A 21,406-nucleotide genomic window follows, 5' to 3' on the forward strand; every position below is an offset into this window, starting at 1 on the left:
ATTGTCACTATTCAGCAAGCATAAATGACTATGCACATAAGATCCTCTTCTACGAGACAGTCAATAACCTATTCCTCTTCTAAGACAATCACAAGCAATTCCACTTCTAAGACACAATCAATACGTTTTTCCTCTTCGAAGATACAATAAAATATAGTTCCTCTTCTACGACACAAGCATAAACAACTCCACTTCTAAGATAAAATAAAATGTAATTCCTCTTCTAAGACACAAGCATAAACAACTCCACTTCTAAGACACAATCAATAAGCTTTTCCTCTTCTAAGACACAATAAAATGTAATTCCTCTTCTAAGATACAACAAAATGTAATTCCACTTCTAAGATACAATAAAATGTAATTCCTCTTCTAAGATACAATAAAATGTAATTCCACTTCTAAGACACAAGCACAAACAACTCCACTTCTAAGACACAATAAAATGTAATTTCTCTTCTAAGATACAATAAAATGTAATTCCACTTCTAAGATACAATAAATTTTTTTCCACTTCTAAGATACAATAAAATGTAATTCCTCTTCTAAGATACAATAAAATGTAATTCCACTTCTAAGACACAAGCATAAACAATTCCTCTTCTAAGATACAATAAAATGTAATTCCACTTCTAAGATACAATAAATTTTTTTCCACTTCTAAGATACAATAAAATGTAATTCCTCTTCTAAGATACAATAAAATGTAATTCCACTTCTAAGACACAAGCATAAACAACTCCATTTCTAAGACACAATAAAATGTAATTCCTCTTCTAAGATACAATAAAATGTAATTCCACTTCTAAGACACAAGCATAAACAACTCCACTTCTAAGATACAATCAATAAGCAATTCGTCTTTTACTACACAATCAATAAGCAATTCCTCTTCTACTACACAGTCAATAAGCAATTCCTCTTTTAAGACGCAGTTCCCTGTTTCTTCGTCCACCATTTATACTGGCCGCCATGTATAGCCTACATTGCGCTAAATAATAGTGTTAAACTCTACTACAGCGACAACAACAACAACCAATTCCTGGAGAAGGCGATTTATTTCTTGGAAAAGTAATTGCCTATTTCTGTGAAACAGCATGGGTTCTTTATTCCTTCCATTTTTCCCCTTCTCGAAACACGCTTAACAAAAAAGGATATTATAAGTTACCCATTCATCTTGTTCCCTCTTGCTTTTCCTTAAAGAAGATGTCAGTCTCTTAACGTTTAAAATTTAAAAAGCGTATCTTTTCTGTTTCTTTTCTAAGAAAGGACACCAGTCTTTTATGTATCCGCTGCAGTCATTGTAATTGTTTCAAATGAATACTGCATTGGATTATACATCTCAAAGGCATTAAAATATTATTTCTTACCGTATCTTAAAGACAGCCCCTTTACAATTCTATAACAATTACGCAGTTATGGACTCGTAGAATTCTTTACTGCAGTTTTACTTTTCAAATTAAAATCATTTTCCGATAGTATTTGTCATATAAACAATCACCCAATATATCTTTACATTCTTATCTTTGTATTTCCTTTTCAGAATTTGTTTTAGCATATTATCTTCAATGAAGCCTCACACACACACACACACACACACACACGCGCCCTCTCTCTCTCTCTCTCTCAAATATTCTCACGTACACGGGGGCATTTTAGCAGCACTTAATGGGAAATTAAAGACATATCAGTAATTTATTGATATAAATGTAGCCTAACAGCATATCGCCAAGGGCAAAACACAATTTTCACCTCAAAGAAGGAAATGTTAAACATGGGTTGTAAAGTGTATGGTAAACCAAAATTACGCTTCCATGTATACAAAGGCACGTTTTACTGTCGTATTTCATTGGAGGAGGAAATACTTCGTATTGCTATGCAGTTAAAGCTATGTTATTTCATCACTCATCTATTAAAGGACTATACATGTCAATTAACGTCCTGAGAAATCATGTACAAGCAGAGCAAAAACTTGAAGTCAATGACATTGATAGCCGATTTCCTTGTACAAAAAATTAGAATGAAATGAAGGATAATGTATGTGAGATTTCCAAAGTTTATTCGTTGCCAATTTTTAAAGCGTGGCATCTAAAAACCGACAAGGGGGGGGGGCACATTCTTTTACCTTAATCGCATTGAAGCAGAACATGTTTGTCAGTATTTTTGTTCTCTCTTTGTAAATCAAGTTATTCATTTTATCATGCTTGGTTTACAATAAAGAATGATTTCATGTTACTTTCGTATGAATTTATTTTAGAAAGGATATTTTAAATGGGGCACAGTGGTTTATAACTACAAATGGGACACAGTGGCTTATAACTGGGTCTGTGTGAACTTACACCACTACAAACAGGGCACAATTGTTAATCCTTGAACCTGTGGGAGCTTACATTACCACAAACAGAGCACACTGGTTCATCAAAAAGTCTGCAGAACTTACTTTAACATCAAATGGGCACAACTATGACATCAAATGGGCACAACTATAACATCGTTGGGTCAGTGGGAGCCGGCATTGCTACGAACCGGGCAAAATCGTCCATCACAAAGTATGTGGGAGCTTACATTACTACATTTGTTCATCATTGGGTCCGTGGGAACTTACATTAGTATAAACAGGACACAAATGTGTGTGTGTGTGTGTGTGTGAGAGAGAGAGAGAGAGAGAGAGAGATTTGGATGTTTAACGCAGCTGTAACAATTTTAGTCATATCGTTACGATGTCTGCAGCGTGGCAGTTTATAGTGATGTCAAGCACTGAGGCAACATGTCGCAGACATGTAGTAGCATCTCCGACTCAGTCACATTATCCCAACAGCAGGCCGACCAGTCATAACACTAACATATTAATGCTGAGCGCCAAGCGACAGCTGCTAGTACCAATTTTCTAAGTCTCTGGGGTTCTAACCCGCAACCTCCCTCATCTGAAGTAAACGACCTAACCACTTAGGCCATCGGAGCGGTCGTGCACAATGTTCATCACTGGGTATGTGTGAGATTCTCTTACTGGCTGGTTCCACAGCTAAATATGATTATAAGCTCCTAATGGTTCCAATGCATGTATGAATTTCTCTACTGCACTGGCGTACCGAATAGGGGCAATGGGGAAGTATCGCCCCGGGCGGAACATCTGTAGGGGCGGCGAAAAGGAGAAAAAGTAAGTTGAAAAAAAGAAAGAAAAAAGGGGGGATAAGGATAATAATATGTTTAAAACTTGGTGATGCCGTCCTTAATGATGTCATTCTTACATGCAATGGTTCCAATGCATGTATGAATTTCTCTACTGCACTGGCATACCGAATAGGGGCAATGGGGAAGTATCGCCCCGGGCGGAACTTCTGTAGGGGCGGCTAAAAGGAGAAAAAGTAAGTTGAAAAAAAAAGAAAGAAAAAAGGGGGATAAGGATGATAATATGTTTAAAATTTGGTGATGCCGTCCTTAATGATGTCGCGGCCCTTGACGGATATACTTCTGTGAGCTGTGTTTACGGCATCAAGTCGCTGATATGCTTGGGTGGTTTTATTGCTTAAGGCCAATTTAATAGTCACGTGCACTTTAGTGCGAAAGATAAATTCGCCAGTCACGTGTACTTCAGCCAAATACAATATTTGATATGGACCAATGACAACTGTGTTCTGTTAGAGACATTGTTATTTTCGGGTGCAGTGCATATTAATATTAAAAATATTTTAATTGTACTAGTTATTTTGTAAATAATCTAATCGGATTATTTCGGATACGAAATTTTCAATCTGTGACATTAACCGTAGTACAAGAGTCAAAACATGAGCATCGGCAGAAACTAAGTTGAGCAAAATTGAGAAAGCACACAGAAAATTGCAGGAAAAGGTAGGTGGCGCTGCAGTTATTCGTTGATACACCTGCAACGCTGTTGACAATGATCCTGACAATGCTGCATAATGATGACCATCTCCTGTCTGTCCAGGTTCAAGCAAGAACATCAGCAACGCCGGACCCGAAGTATTTAGTTGATACCAATGATGCCATTTATGATGGCAATATTCAGTGGCAATGTTATCAATACCAATGAAGCTGAAGGTGATCGAAGTCGGAATGAAACATTATTACATGACGTCACTCGTGACTTTGCATCCGTAAAAGCGAAAAATTACATGACATTGTGATCTGAGCGACACAATCATGCAACATTAGATTTTTTGTTCATTAGATATACGTTTAAATTCTAAATTTGAAAATGTCTAATTATAAAATGTTAATTAAAATAATTATGTGACACTGACAATGATGTTAACACGTCTTTCTTTGTTGATGATTATAATTTTCAAATAACTAACAACGGTGCTGCAAAATAAAATTAGCGGCATCTTATACCTAAGCTCTGGGCGGCATTTAACTCCGTACGGTAGAGTCTACCTTCAGTTCGGAAGAAAATTTTAAAGCTTATTGTGTAAAGAAAGAATTAAATATAATTTTGTCCTTGAAGATAATTAAATATCATGTAACTATTTTTGTATATGAAATATATTCTTTGTTTTAGTACACATGTATCACGTGTCACAAAAAAATAGTTACACATTCAAGTCATGAGGTAAATGTTATAATTGGAAAACACCGGACATACTTTGGGTGTTTGATTTCAACAGGTTTTGGTCATGGCGTAATCATCTGACCTGCGCTTGCGGGCATTTACGTTACATGATTGACAACTTTGCAACGATAACTGGTGAGATGGGAATTCATCTTCGCTAGCCAAAGTTCCGCTTTGTTAATCCAATCTACGTAGATAGAGTTAACATAACTGAACCGTGGCTAGCTTGGATTATGGGCATTAAGCCTTTGAAACACAAGTACAACTCATGCAGTTATAATACTTTTTAAGAAAAATAAACAAAACAAGATATAAGGGCCAAAACATACTGATCGCCCAATGGACTTGCTCCCCATAGTTTTATTTAGACCTGAGCTAAAAGACTTTAGTTTTATCGGGATGATCCAAAGATTGTAGTAACATTCCACAAATTGAACTGAAATATGTACTGCAGTCCACAAAGTTCAAACTCTATAACTCCACTGCTCGCAAATTGCACTATGTTATGTAATTCCCAGCGTTCTAAATCTACAACTCCACTGCTCGCAAACTGAACTATGTAATGTAATTCACAGCGTTCTAAATCTACAACTCCACTGCTCGCAAATTGCACTATGTTATGTAATTCACAGCGTCCTAAATCTACAACTCCACTGCTCGCAAATTAAACTATGTTATACAGCTCAGAGCGTTCAAACTTTACAACTCCACTGCTCTCAAATCGAATTTTTCCATCTAGTAGCGTATTTAATTATTTACAAAGACGTTTATTATTAAATGCTATGTAGATGTAATTCATCCTTAGGATAAAATCATTAATTGTCTTTCGTTAATTGTCATTAGTTTTAACATCTTTAAATATTAGCATTTATACAGAAAGCACGAAAAAAAAATCAATTTTGGTAAAATATCTTTACAAATCCACAATGCTAACAATTCCGCCAATAGTTTGCCGACTCTGCAAACAATCCGTAACAATGACAATTGATTCCGTCGCTAATTCAGCAGCTCGGTTTTAAAAATCCGTAATATTGATCATTCCGACGCTAATTCGAAACTTGGCGAAAATCAGCTGTTTGCGGACAAATGCGGAGGTGAAGTAGATCAAAGTTTGAGAATACAATTGCAGAAAACAATATACAACGGAAATGAGTCAACAAAATGGTGGAAGATAATATTAATTTCTTGTAAACAACCTTTCCAAAAAGGAATATAGTAACTGTAAGTGATAAGATCGTGATGACGGCATAAAAAGCTATCTCACTCTGAAAAGATAACAATATATATTGATGAAAACGGCAAACTTAATGGCAATAATGAAAGGTACATGACATATTGAACCTAGCAGTCATTAAACTTTTGAGGTGAAGATGGAGCCAAGACTACAAAATCCATAACGTTTACAGCTGGAAGTAACCCATTATCATTTCGTTACCACGCCGTTTGTTATTTGTATTACACTGTATCTCAATTAGGAACTGCGCAAGGGTCTAATCTAGTAATCTTATAATTTTATATTTATATGATGAAAGCTGGTAGTGTTGAATTTTAACTTAGTGGGTTAAGAACATTCCAAGCATGTAGGCAAATTCCAGTTTTGTTGTTGTTGTTGTTGTTATATTTGTTTTTTTTTATTTCTTGTATAAAATCGTATACTGCAGTTATCGTTCATTATGTAAGGAGATGGGGACATCGAAAGACTCATCTGGAATAACAATTGTCTGTAAAGAATGCATAATTACTCGCCAAAACAGTCTTATTGTTAACTCAGTCGAATGCATAGCGCGTACCATGAGAGGTCAAAGGAATACGATTCTGACGCATCGGTTGATATTTTGCGTCATTTATCGTTACATTTCCTATAAGATGTAAGGGAAAAAGTACAGATTTACAACGAAAAACGGAAATTCATGTGCACAGGTTCCGATTACGCGAATTCAGTCACCTTAGACCACATTGCATATTAGGTATCATTCCCACGTTGAGAGTGAAGGTGATGGATTAGCATCACGTCTATTTGGTTTCAAAATGATCGATATGAGCTTACAGGCAAAACCAAAACAAAAAAAAGAAAAAGAAAAAAAGGGAACAATTCCTCAACAAAAAACAATTGGGGAGTCAGAAATTATATACTCTTGATTTTTCTTCACGAACTATTTTGAAATGAACATAAAAAACAACTGGCAAACAATTTATTTTATGAATCGGTGTTCACTGCATTGAAACCCGTTTCGAAAGAGGTCCATAAAATAATAGTACCATTCACTTACAGGTGCCATTTTTCTCAGTCGCTAACATATATAATATTTACAGCCTAAATAGCGTAGACATAGTGTACTTGCAAAATACTGAAGAAACCTCTGAGTAGACCACTGATTAGTCACTTACATTTCTGGCTGTTTTTTTAACAGCCAGTATTATTTTTTTTAACTATTTATAGATAGTATTGTTTTCAACTATTTACAGTCTGTATTGTTTTCAACTATTTACAGTCTGTATTGTTTTCAACTATTTACAGTCAGCACTGGCCTCATACCTGTATAGATAAAACAACCTGTTTCAAAATATTATCTTTACATAAAATTTCATCGACTGTGTAATTTCCTGCTCATCTGCGGAAGTAAACAAACTATTGAATAGGCGCATGATGAAATTGAAATGTTAAATATTGTAGTCCACCTCTGCGTGTATTAAGGATTCTGAAGAAGAAAACTCGGCCCTTATATTGCTTACGGTTCCATGGGTTTATGTCATCTGACATACAATCAACTGTTTAATCTGGCTCCTGATGACGTCGTGTGAAAAGGGTATCTTATTTCGTTATCGCTGATATAATTCAGAATGTTTACCTTTTGCAAAAACAAAGTAAAGGTGGCAGTAGCTAACAGTTTAAAAAGCGTTCGACCGATTTTTTTTCCCTGGGTCTGGAATCAGTTTATAGAATTCCCAGTCACCAAAACCACTGTGTCATAACTGTCAAGCAAACTCGTATCATTGGATCCAATGCGTCAAACAGAGTTGTTATGGCGTGACGGATGACAAACTTAGGTTTGCATCAAATGGCAAATTTAAAATTTTAATTCAGTGTTTAAATCTAGACTTTATTATAAATGCGAATAAATTTGTGTTCACTATTTTATCGACCACGAATGTGAATTAGCGGTGGGATAATACATGTCAAATTTATCCAAAAAAGGACATGCTGCGCTTAAAAAGCATCGCCATGATCAAATACGATGATTTCTCTCACGCATAGTTCGAGAGGGAATTTTAATATTTTTTATTATTGGTTGTATTATTGTTATAAATGTAGACAAAACAGTGCGTCGTCCAGTTAAAACGGTCATATCTCTTTTCGACGTATGAAATTTAAAAACTCTTAAGAAAGTGGTTTGACTGGTTCTACTATCTCTGAAATAAAACTCAATGTAAAGATCTGGCGCTGACAATTGTCCTAACGGAAGTTCATATCTAATGAAGCATGCCTGAGAGCTGGACAATTTGATGTCGAATGGTTTGAAACCGAAGTGGTCATGTTCGCTCCATTATTGTTTTTAATATTTTAAAAGAAAATGCATCAAATGACTGATGACCTCACCATTCGCTGTACAAAATCTCCCTATCCCCAAAAGATGTTCCACTGCTAAATTGCTCCATGCAGAATATAGGCAAATATGGGTTTAAGCTGCTTTTAAATTGTCAGCAATGGCGAAAAATAGTCGGCAGTGGCTGATTTAGTGACTGTCCAGAACATAAGCTATGTTTATTTTTTAAATAAAAGACATACGCGACAGGGATGGTCGCCTGAATTCGCTCAGTAGGTCGCTAAATTTTTCTCAACAAGTTGTCTAAAAATATTTTTCACTGTATACATATGCATAAAATAAAACGCACTGTACACTTGTTTCTTTTCTTTCGTGTTTTACTGAGATGAAATAAAATAAAGAAATTATATTGTTTGTATAATAACTACACCTGGAGGAAATTAATTTTGGAGATTCCTCTATTTGAAAGTCCTAACACTTACAAAAGAAGGTAATGCTACTTTGCTGAATTCCCGTCTTCAAGGGTACAGCCACAGAGAGGATACTCGTGAGGCCAGTGACTCTACAAGCCAACAAATTGTATCCACCATTTGTTACCAGAATCTTCTATATTCCTAAATGATGTGAGCCTTTCCAAGATTAAAAACCGTTCCAGGTTTATGATGTAATGGAACTCCCCGATAAACTAATCCTCCGGCGTATGCGTACTATCGACCTTTCGGTTCCCTGTTCTGAATATTCTGCACAATGAGCAAAGCTTTCTGACACCGACAACCAATCTAGAAATCCCTCTGGACTCACATGCCATCGAGTGACAGACACTAGTTCCAATAGCTTGATGATGAGGTAAATATTTGCCACATGATTTTAATTCTACCTTTTCTTGAGAGGAGATGACAAATAATGAAATACAGAATGGAATAAAAAGATATAAGAGAAGCAAAATATTGCAAAATTAAGGAAATGCACTTTCATATAATACAAAGATTTAAACTGCAAACACATATCTTCGTTAAACCTATAGGTTTATTGATTTATCATGGATAAATAAGAGCAACATAGATCAAGTAGAACATAGCGGAACATTACATTGGATGATAATTGATCATCAGGGTGCCATAAAAAAAACTACAGTCTATTTGTTAAGAGTCACTGTCGATTAATTTGGTTAAAAACAGGATCGATGTATTTTTTATTTCGTAACGTTTACCGAGTGCTACCTATTAACGTCATCAGGCCAGTGCTCTGTCTAATGACAGTCCTGATATTTTCCTAGTACTTATTAGGCCCAGTGATCACATTCTGTACTGAAGCCATTGCTGATCTTTCAGAAGTAATTAACGAAAAATACAGAATATATTGTATTTTGATGCAAAAAATTACAAACACACTTTGCTTTTGCGGTATCACAGTCGTATTTGGCGGGAAATATGAACCTTCCAGCTGAGCAGAAAACCTGATATCCGTTTGATAGATAAAGACATACGAGTAACCAGAAACACTTTGTGAAAAAGGGCAGCATGCCCCAAGTTTCACATAGATACACAGATTCGCTGAAAAAGAATCTTAGAGAACAAAACAGGTTAATGTTGTACTTTTGAGAAAATGTAGTGTTATAAGCAAGGGGTCTCACTATCGAGTGAATCAACCAACACCTGCGTGAGTTTGGCGTGCGGTCCAATGTTTTCTCTACTTCCAAAGACCTCAAAACAACAATCAACTAAAGGCTTCGTAAACATATGGATTCAACAATTACGTCCCCTCTAATATACATCACGAAACCTTAATATCACACTTGCTCGGTTCGTCTTGCATCACAACTGAATTACTTGTCAGCCAGATATTTGTATTTTACGCCGTACACTACAAAACAAGACCAAAACATTTAATACAAAGAATCAATCTTATGTCAAATTACCAAACAATTATACATCAGAATATCCCAAGAATATTTTATGTTAAGAAACTGGGAATGGTCCAGTTGAACAAGCTAATCCATGCTACCATACAAAATCTCGTTAAAACTGAACATTACTAGTCTGCTCATTCCTACTGGCTAATTACATGGCTTTGAAAATATCTTACCAACATCGACTCAACAAACTCAACAAATTATCACTCATGTCTAGCAAAGATATAACACGGGAAGTAAATAAAACTAATACGTACACTATATATATTACTTTATCCACGTGTCCGAAAATCGCTCGTCCCTGAGGAATAATAAACGTCATACATGTGGTCTAGAATCACAATTTAGTACTCACCTAGAAGCAACCAACAACCCGATTCGATAATCTCAACACCATTACAGATCTTAATCATTCGATAATCTCAACACGAGTACAGATCTTACTCATTCAATAATCTCAACACGATTACAGATCTTACTCATTCGATAATCTCAACAAGATTTCAGATCTTGCTCATTAATCTCAACAAGATTACAGATCTTACTCATTCGATAATCTCAACACGATTACAGATCTTGAAATCAATTGCTCTGATTCCTTACATCTCTACTCTCCATCAAACTAACGCTAAAGCATGATCACCTAAAAATATAACCGATATGGAGAACGACCAAAAACTACATAAAGTTCAATCCAACATGACGCTGCTTTAACTGGGCTGTCAAGACTGTGAACTGTTGTAGATTAATAATAGTTAGCAAGTCCAATCAAACAAACCAGGATCTTCCTAAAATACAAATGATAGCTACGCTAGAGTAAGTCCGATCTCTAGCTAGTTGATTGCGTCTGCCTAAGTAACCCGAAGCAGAATGGAAGCTTGTTCCGATTGCAATAGATCCAATATCTACCGTACCACCAGCAAACCACCACAGAACTAGCTTAACACAGGCATTTCCTGCTGCCATGACGAAGATACTGCAGACAGAGCGATATGGATTATTAATGGTTTTCGACACAACGGCAATCCTACTGATGTCAAATCTCGCACATCGCATCCTCTCTACCAGCCACAGTCCGTCCCAACGTCAAAGAAACATGTCGCTGCCTTACAGGACAGCACTCAAAGCCTATCTACCAGCCACAAGCCGCCCCAACGTCAAAGAAACGTGTCGCTGCCTTACAGACAGGCAGACCATGTCAGGTTAGACTGCAGTTTACGTTTATGATATATATATTTTAAAGAGTGGCAAAGCCACGAGTTAATATATGTAGTTTTTTGGTACCACAAGATGAAATATATCCGGTACTAACTTCGGAATAGAAGCTTTTATTTTGATAATATAATAAAGTTGTTCCAGAATCGACGTTTGGAAGAGTAAACTCAGTCTTCATCACAACACACCAACCCCCAACCCCTTTTCGTAAATTTATCTGACCTTCATAACCTAATCATATAAATATACGTGACTTAAGAAAGCGGCAGGAGTGGGTTTACCTAATATGCGCATTGATTTACAGTTGGGCATTTTTTAAACTATTTGACCCTATCTCAGTGTATCCCCTAGGGGTGCAAGACTAAGAGTAAAAAATCTCCTTGGTGCCAAAATTGGGGGTCAGACTGAGTGAAAAACTAACTGTGGTATCAAAACTGGAGTCAGATAAAAAACTTGGGGGCCTCTGAAGCACAAATGAAGGTAAAGGGAAACACTGCTATCTGAAAACAATGCAAAGCAGATTCAGCAATGCATCACACTGGGTTTGTTGTTGTGAAGGGTGCAAGGGAAAATAACTTCAGAGATAAACCAACGGGTCTGGTTTAATTGCTTTATCAAAGTTTAACTTCCGTGTCTGAAATGTAAGACAGTTTCTATTTATTTGACCTAGCTCACAAAGGATTCGTTTTTTGTTGTTGTATCTGGAACTTTTGTTGTCACACACAATCGAGCGTCCAATGGCACGATGGAAAAAAATATATTTTCACATGTGAAAAAAAAAGGAATTCATTCAGTTTGACAATCTTTAGTACAACTAGCGATCTTTACATTTAAATATACGATATGGTAACGAATTAAGCTGGGTACAGAGACTGGGCAGCGAGTGACTCGTTCAAATGTTTGTTACGAAACAGCAAATAGACCTTTCCGTTCCATCAATCAACCTGATCAACTTATGTAATTACATGTGGCCATTGTTTGGGCTAAGAGCTAGGGTAAGCTGCATTATGTTGCATAATGTGGGTCAACAAGTCGGAAATGTTCCTACAAACAGGCCTTAAATACGGGATATACACGCAAATTATAGCTGGAAGACCTATACAAATACTACTTTGATTTTGTCCAAAAATTTAGGTTATCTTTCTTTCAGATCATGTAATACGTATGTAAAATTTAATGTTATTTTACGCTTAAAAAGATTTTATCGTGTTAAAAAACAAACTACATTTTCTCGTGTAAAAGAGGGTGGGTGATACTTAGATCAGTGTTTCGGTAACGTCCATTTGGTATATGCCAGGTCCAGTCACTAGTTTAACTGTCGTTCACAAGCATTCTGGTACATATTTGTCTAGTTGTCTCACACATTTACACTCGAATTAATAATTAATTCGAGCACTATACGACCCAGACGTATATTTAAGGGAACATTTTCAGTTAGATAATGAACCAAGCATATCCCACTGAAAATAGAAACAATAATTCAGGCCATATTTCCGTACAAAATTCAGTGTAACAAAAAAATGATTTGTCGCAGCTTTCCATGACATGTTGACACGTACACTCGTGAGATGGTTTGTAAACAGGTTACAATGTTACATCATGATGGCTGAACATTACATGTCCAAAGAACTTCACCATCTTAAACAACTGGCTCATTGTAGAGGATTAAATGCTGAAATGATTATAAAATAGTGTCATTTGTTTCATTTATGTTACAAGATGGAGTGCTCTACAGTCACGAAGGAATGTGTTAGAAGTACATGTCAATTAGGCATGCTTAAACCATATTCAGATTGTTGAATCTGCGAAAGCATTTTTTTCCCCTAATAATAAGGGACAGATCATTTTAGGGGGGAGGAGAATAAGGAGAGATGGGGGGGGGGGGTCCGGATAAAAAAATGGCTTGAAAATAATACCCTTTCTCAAATTGTAGAAGCAATTACTAATTCCAATCTTCATATTAATTCAACAAATAGTCTTAGTGACTTAGTTGGAAGGACTAGCTTTTACAGCATAATGATGTCTTTCAAACAACGAACTAACCAGCCAATAAAAAGTAACATATTTTTGTGCAATGATCCAAAATCATTTAAGTTCTATGATACTAAAAACGGATCGCAAAAAATCTACATGGGAATCGACTCTTTTAGGATGAGGGAGATCGCGGGTTCCAACCCCGGCCGATTCATACCAAGGACTTTAAAACATGGTACTAACTGCTGCCTCGCTAGGCGCTCAGCATTAAGAGGTTGGTGTTGGGACTGGTCGGCCTGGTGTCAGAATAATGTGAATGGGTGGGACATCATGTTACATGTCTGCGGCATGATGCCCCACTTCTATACATCACTATAAACTGCCACATTGCAGACTTCGTAGCGATATGACTGAAATATCGTTAAAGCGACGTTAAAAAGCCGATTCACATGCGCACACACACACACACACACACACACACATTCAGGCATACGCACACTTTTGAGAGGGATTTTACATAGTCAATGAACTTTATCCAGGTTTATTTTAGCCCCACGATCTGATATAATCCGAATGCTGTATAGAAGCTCATTTAATCAGCATGGAGAAATATGCCAGGGCCATGTTAACCAATTGTCACAGAAGGCATTGTGTTTATGTACTATGAAAACACCATGTTAATGAAAAGTGTATACAAAAAGAGGCACGGTCATGCCAATGTCCATAGTATTATTAAAAAAAGTGCCTAGGGACTGCAGGGACCTTAATCCGGCCCAGCCTTGACCCCAATATTTACAAGATAGATTGTTTCAAACCAATTATTATGTGAATACATAGTAAAAAGAACTCCTTAGACTGCATTTGATTAAAAAATAAAAATAAAAACCTTTTCATTTTGCTAATTTTAGTATGAGAACGTTTCTTGAGCTTTATAAAAGCGCTCAATTTTCACGAACTGAGACTTCTAGAGAGTGTATGGTGTGTACACATACTGAGGTTTCCATAGTGTATGCATATAACATTACACCTATGGAGATTTCAATAGTGTATGCATATAACATTATGCATATTCAGATTTCCATAGTGTATGCATGTAATATTACACATACTGAGATTCCCATAGTGTATGTATATAACAGTACACATATTAAGACTTCCAAAGTATATCGATTTATCATTACACCTATGAATTCCTCGATGTGTCTGTCGGTGTACGGTTTAAGATTTCCAAGATGTATGTCGATTCGCATTTTGAGACTTTAACGGCGCGGTGTATGCTTGTATCAATACACAGATTGAGGCTTCCAATACGTATGTATATATTAGTACAAAGACTGAGACTTCCACAGCGTATGTATATATCGGTACACAGACTGAGACTCTCATGGTGTATTTATATATCAGTACACACTGAGACTCCCACGGTGTATGTATGTATTAGTACACAGACTGAGACTCCCACGGTGTAAGTATCTGGAAACTGAGCATTCTATCTTCTATGAAGTATGTATATATCGGTATACATACTGCGGCTTTCACTGTGTAGGCATAAGTAGTGAAGGGGAGGGGGCTGTATACAGACAATGCTAAAATCTATTACAGACCCCCCTCGGGCACGTATACGGGCAAAATTTATAACTGGAGCTATATACGGACAAAAGGTTGAGTCTGCATACCAGTGTATCCCCTAGGGGTGCAAGACTGAGAGTCAAAAATCTCCTTGGTGTGAGAACTGGGGGTCAGACTGAGTAAAAAAACAAACTTTGGTATCAAAACTAGAGGTCAAATACAAAATTTGGGGGTCTCTGAAACGCAAATGAGGTTAATGGGAAACTGTATACGGACAATAGGAATGGAAGATGTAGGGTGACGTTACGGTAATGGACATTGGCAACAATGCTGCAAGGGGCTGACCTGAATCGGGCGGAACATCAGGGACTGACTTGAATATGAGTGACTTTAGGGACACATAGAAACATGTATAGAGACACAGACATAGACATAGACAAAGAAATATACACATAGATATGGCAAAGAGAATACATATATCTTTTCGAGACAGTGGAGTGGCCCTGAAAGGGACGTTGGGTTTCTTCTTCTTCTTCTTTGTCTTCTAATCTCTTCTTTTTCTCCACCAGCTTCTTATTGTCTTTCATACGTTCTTCTTCTTCTTGTTATTCTCCTCTTTCTCCTTCTCCTGATTCTCCTCCTCCTCCTCGTTTTTCCTTTTTTTGATCTCTTCTTTTTCTTTTTTCTCATTCTACTCTCTCATTCTTCTGTGTCTTTGTCCTCCTTTACGTTTCTCAGCATCTCTTTTAATCTTTCTTTCGTCTTTTATTACAGTGTTTGTCTCCATCTTGGCTCTGTGAACAGTATAGACACCATACTCCAATTTCATGATGAAGTCCACCACCATCCTAAGATCGTCTATAGCTTCTTGCAATGTCTTCATCACGTCAATTTGATTTGAAGCCATTTTGGATTTAATGTTGAATGGCGTGAATGATGAGCGCTGAAGTTTTTATAATTCAATCACGGACGGGAAGGAAAATATGCCTTACAATAACTTCACATATTATATACTATCCACACACGGGGACGAGAAAAAAAAAACAAATATACTATCCACACACGGAAAGAGGAAAAACAACCCAAATATACTATCCACACACGGGAAGGAGAAAAAACAAACCCCGAATATACTATCCACACACGGGAAGAGGAAAGAAAAACAACAACCCAAATATACGTTTTAGACACCATACCAGTGGAGCACTGTCTGCAATAGTCAAAATAACATACACATACAGACAGAGAGAAAATAATTCAGTAATTATCGAATGATATTCGTTTTGTGTTTATATTTGTGCTTGTGTATATGTTTCTCACTGTTATATGTGTGTGAAAGAAAGAATGAATAAAAGAAAATAATAGAGCCCATGCATGTTAATGGCATAAATCAATTTAAAGTAGGACAAGCAAATAAACTGCATTTTTCTTAGATGTTTGGCGCACTGACCATGGCCTTGCACTCATTCCACATGCATTACTTAGAAAAATGCGAAAAATATCACGCCTTGCAACAACACAAAAATATAGCGCCTTACACAAATGCGAAAAATATCACGCCTTAACACAACGCCAAAAAAATCCCTAAAATAAAATCAAACTGAGCAATGAGCATTAAACAACGATTAAAAACGTTCTCGTGTTTTGCAATCGCATCTCGCCATCGTTGAACCATATTAGCAAGAAAGCTCTTTCCTAAAATACCTAACACTGTCTGTATGTGCTTACTTAGAGATATAGTCTTCTTTGATTCATCATACTAACATGACAATGCAGTCAGTGCTGCTTACAGAATTTTTTTTCTTCTTCAAACTAAAACTAACTTCTCTATCGTGTTTCACGATGTGGGCCAATTCTAAATTCAGTGGGGAAAATTTGCCCCTCTTTGTTGACAAAAATGACATACGCAGGAGAACATATTTTAGGTGATGATAGTAACGTCAAAATAGATAAGCACACAAAAGCTTATTGTGTGACTGATTGTATTCAATCATTTATCTTAGTTTGTATGCCAGATCCACAATCTAAAAAATACTTACCAACTGCATGTATGTTCATTGTTCATCGTGTTCATGTATTACAATCATGAGTGTACAGATAATCACGACAGGTAGAAAGAATTATAAAGGAAAACGACTGAAATGTTTATAAACTTAAAACAAGAAAACAAGAAAAACAAGAAGATACACTTTTTGTAAGAACTTTAAAATGACTCAGACTAAGGTGAACCTCAGCAAAACCAATGCAGCAATACCAATGCATATTCAGCAATACCAATACAAACTCAGCAAAACCAATGCAGACTCAGCTAACCCATTGCAGACTCAGCAATACCAAATGCAGACTCAGCAAAACAAATGCAGCAATACAAATGCAGACTCAGCAAAACCAATGCAGTAATACCAATGCAGACTCAGCAAAACCAATGCACACTCACCAGTACCAATGCAGACTCAGAAAAACCAATGCAGACTCAGTAAAACTAATGCAGCAATACCAATGTAGACCCAGCAATACCAATGCAGACTCGGCAAAACCAATGCAGCAATACAAATGCAGACTCAGTAAAACCAATGCAGCAATATCAATGCAGACTCAGCAAAACCAATGCAGACCCACTAATACAAATGCAGACTCAGTAAAACCAATGCAGCAAATCCAATGCAGACCCAGCAATACCAATGCAGGCTCAGCAAAACCAATGCAGCAATATCAATGCAGACTCAGCAATACCAATGCAGAATTAGCAAAACCAATTCAGACTCAGCAAAACCAATGCAGAATGAAAACTACAAAAAGAAGTCTTTTTTAGTCAGACCAGTAATTCACTGCTCGAAATACTTTTCATGGCTTCTATTCAGACAGGTGTCACATGGTTAGCTGAATTTAAGTATATGTTTATTGTAGTGGTCATACAGTTTTCACATCATACAGTAAAAGTGCTTATTTTCTGTTTCACACAGTTGATACAGCGTCCCCATCTTTGACTTTTCTAACCACAGCCATTTCAACCTCTTACTCGAAGTGTTGGTTTATTGCTTGCATTTTCTACCCTGGGTTCTATGTTCGAATAATTTGATTCAGTTTGACCAAAAGATTTTCTTTCGCTGTTTCTTCGTTTAAAATAATCCAGCAAAATACTTCCTGGTATTCCACGCAAACTGGCATGTTCCTCTTGCCTGACCACTTATCAAAGCAGTCTGAGTTGGCTACCCATGTACCAAACGGTGCAAATATGCTATCTGCCCTTTTTACGCTTTCATGTGGACAATAAGGTCATACGCGAAAAATACATATAAGCAGGATTATTATCGTTTTTAGGACAGGCTTAAAAATACTGTGCAGAACGTGCAAACAGAATTCAATATAACTGGCTTTGGAAGGTCTATTTGTCAAAAACAAAATATATACAGGAATGGGATCGCCTTTACACCGATAAAATCATATAGAGCATGCTACTATAATGAAAAAGTGCACTCTGTACATTTTTCTGCAAATATAATCGTGTAATAGGGTATACTTTCGTTAAGGAAAATGTTTAAATGTTTCAAGTTAGAAAATATGACAATATCATGTCCGAAAGGCCTCGACGAGAAGATTATTTTGGTAGATAAATATTACTGTCAAGGGATGGAGGGATATTCTTGTTGAAAGATTTCACCAAATGATCTGCTTTTGTACACCTTATGTAAAAACTTAACCCACATCTAAAAAAGCGTGAATCGAACTGCTGGACTTGTTGCCCATTGGTTTGTTCAATTTGGGCCAGTCTGTCATGAACCGTATGATTTCCGCAAACCCTCAATCTAAATTCAACACTGACAGCGGCACATAAATATATGCCCCAAAGGACAAAATTGGAAAATGAGACCCATATTGGTACGAACGTACAAATATAAAGTAACAGTACTTTAGTAAGCTTAATAGGGTCATCAATTTTTCACGCTGTGAGTAAATAACAGTTAAGTGACCACAAACACGGAAGTTCCTTCACTTATGAGCCTACATACGTAAAAAAAACTAATATATCCAGTCAACTTACACACTGTTACACATTTTGCATGTATACATAATCCTGGTAAACACAAACATGTATACAGTAAATATGTAAATGTGCCAAAATCCTGCTCCTCACAAACAAACCAAGACTGTCTTACTTTTTCATGTTTACAGTATTCTACCAAAAATAAGTCTCCACATTAGGACCGCATTTCATGGATTTCTTTTGAAAATGAATATATTTTTTCTTCAAAATAACAAACACGTGACTTGTAGCTGAACAGTATTAGTCCTACTCTGCTGAGGAAAGAAACAAACCTAAAGAATCCGTTTAGCTGTGACTACATTTTCTTCATGAGAAAATCAAAGCAATGAGTTATGAAGCTTGGTTGTGCCATATTTGACCATAAAACCTAATTATGTTTATACAGGTCGATATATTAGTATTACTGAGTAATTATTGCAACATATTGATTGTTGTTTATTTTCATTGCAATGTTTAGCATCTTGAATGTTGTAAATAGTACTTGCTGAGCTCCAAGTAATTTTGAACAACCTTTTCATAAAGTTACTCTAGAAAGTGGGAACATGCTTATGATCACATACTGTAATAAAATAACAAAGAAAGAATAAAAAGGCAATAAAAGGCGTTACAAACGTAAGACGTCCATTATGGAAATTTGCCCTCAGGTAGCGGCTTAGGCCCTCGGATCAATGGTCCAAGAAGATAAGATATGGGGGGGGGGGGATAAGAGGAAGAGATAGACTTTATTCATAATTAAGCCTAAAGTTTGGTTGACACAGGGCACTGGGGCATAGTGCGTTCGTGTGTGTGTGTACGTGTGCTTATGTTTTTGCTTTATACGAAATCAAAAATAGTCTTTCACGTGTGTGATCAGATTTGATTCTGTATTTTTTTTTTCACTTTAGAATGACAGAACACGTGCATCTATGCAGCGTATACATATAGTAGATCTTGATATGTTACTTCTTTACACCTGCAGTTTCAATTAACTTAAGTCATATGACCTAGTTTGTTTTGTTTTTACTATGTATTGTTTTTTCTTCACAATCACGGTTAGCCGTGACATGTGTGATCTAAGTGTAGAACTTATTTCAAGCTAGTCAACAAAAATTCCAACCTGATAGCTGATAACACTCGCTGCTTTATTAATGTATCAAAGTGAATTTTAGAAATAAAGAAAACAAAATATGATTGTTAGCGATGTTGATAATTTCAATAACATTATGACTGAAGCTAGGGAACTAGAATTTACAACTGTTTTCATCAACGATGTAATTGATTTCAAAATAAAATTTTCTTAGTGCGTTAAGAACTAGAACTCTCCCTTCGTCCCCCTCTCTCTCTCTCTCTCTCTGGATCTTGGACATTATATATCAGATTGTTAAAAAAAATGTCAAATTTCAACGAATAAGATACTAAATTCTTACCTTTTGTTCGTCTGTTGCTTCTTTCAATGCTCAAGGTAACTCTTTGCTAACTGCCTTGGCGACAGTGTACACAATACTTCTGGATGTCGTCCTAATGATGGATATGGGAGTTTGCATGAACAATTCAGGGGAAACCTGCGACGTGTCAGGAATGGGCCGAGCTTACCTGTGCTAAAGGTCCATCGCCTGTCAGCTGAAATAGACATCTTTCATTCACAGGCTACAGGTAATGACGATACTTTACCGTATCACCCCAAACAAAAACTCCATTGCTTTTCATATCAGCTTTGTGTTTATTACATCATCGAGAGTATCTGCTGTTCGGGAATACCACTCCATAACGTCACTAAAACAGGTTAGCGGGTTTTAATTCTTCCATGCTGGAATCGAACACGTGCCACATGTAACCTAATCTATCCCATACCTCTCATCCACCAGCCCTAACCCACATATTTCTGTTTAAAAACAGGCTCATGCCCCTGACTTGAAGCAAGAAGGTCTGAGGAGAGACCATTAATACTGGCCCATGTATAGCCTATCGTGTGCTGAAAAATGGCGTTAAACCCCACAACAACAACAACTGAAGAGAGAATTCTAGGTGCACCTGAAAGCGCTCGCCAGACAAGCAAACCCATCGGAATTTAATTGAGAACTGCATATACATGACATGCAAACACAGACTCTGCTATTCAATTTTCCTAGCACTAAAGCAAAAACACAAAAACAAAAACAAAACACACACACAAAAAAAACGTGCCGTTCATCAAATTAGGACCAGGCATATATAATTGAATTATAATTGTACAGAAGTATTATAATCCTGACTATGATCAAACGAAGGCGTTCATCTTCAATACGTCATTAAAATGTTTCTGTCTCAGCACAGTGTTTTTGTGCAATGAACCGTTTCAAAAAATTTCAAGTCCTGTCCGGGCTCGTCTGTACAAGGAAATCTTTTTTAATATATCATAAACTATGAAATTTGGAAGACTTAATACATTCTTTACAACAATGAATTGTTTCAAAATTAAACAAAACAAAGTACTATTTGTTTAAGCTATTTCACCTCATAGTTATTATTTATTAATTTATTTATTTATTTATTTTCTTGTTTGTTTGTTTGGGTGGGTGGGTGGTTGGTTGATTGGTTGATTGGTTGTTTTTTAATCTTTC

General features: G+C 36.5%; 1 protein-coding gene across 1 annotated transcript in view; it reads right to left on the minus strand.

The window, feature by feature from the left end:
- LOC149806219 (uncharacterized) overlaps positions 1 to 21,162 on the minus strand; it is a 105,673-nt gene extending 84,511 nt beyond the window's left edge. The window contains exon 1 of the mRNA XM_089951169.1: positions 20,234 to 21,162. The gene's annotated coding sequence lies outside the window, so the exon portion shown is untranslated. The remainder of the gene's footprint in view (positions 1 to 20,233) is intronic.
- Between the last annotated feature and the right edge of the window lie 244 nt (positions 21,163 to 21,406).

The sequence above is a fragment of the Sinohyriopsis cumingii genome, chromosome 2 (genome assembly GCF_028554795.1).
Source record: "Sinohyriopsis cumingii isolate HCF-2022 chromosome 2, ASM2855479v2, whole genome shotgun sequence".
In the NCBI taxonomy this organism is placed as follows: Eukaryota; Metazoa; Mollusca; class Bivalvia; order Unionida; family Unionidae; genus Sinohyriopsis; species Sinohyriopsis cumingii.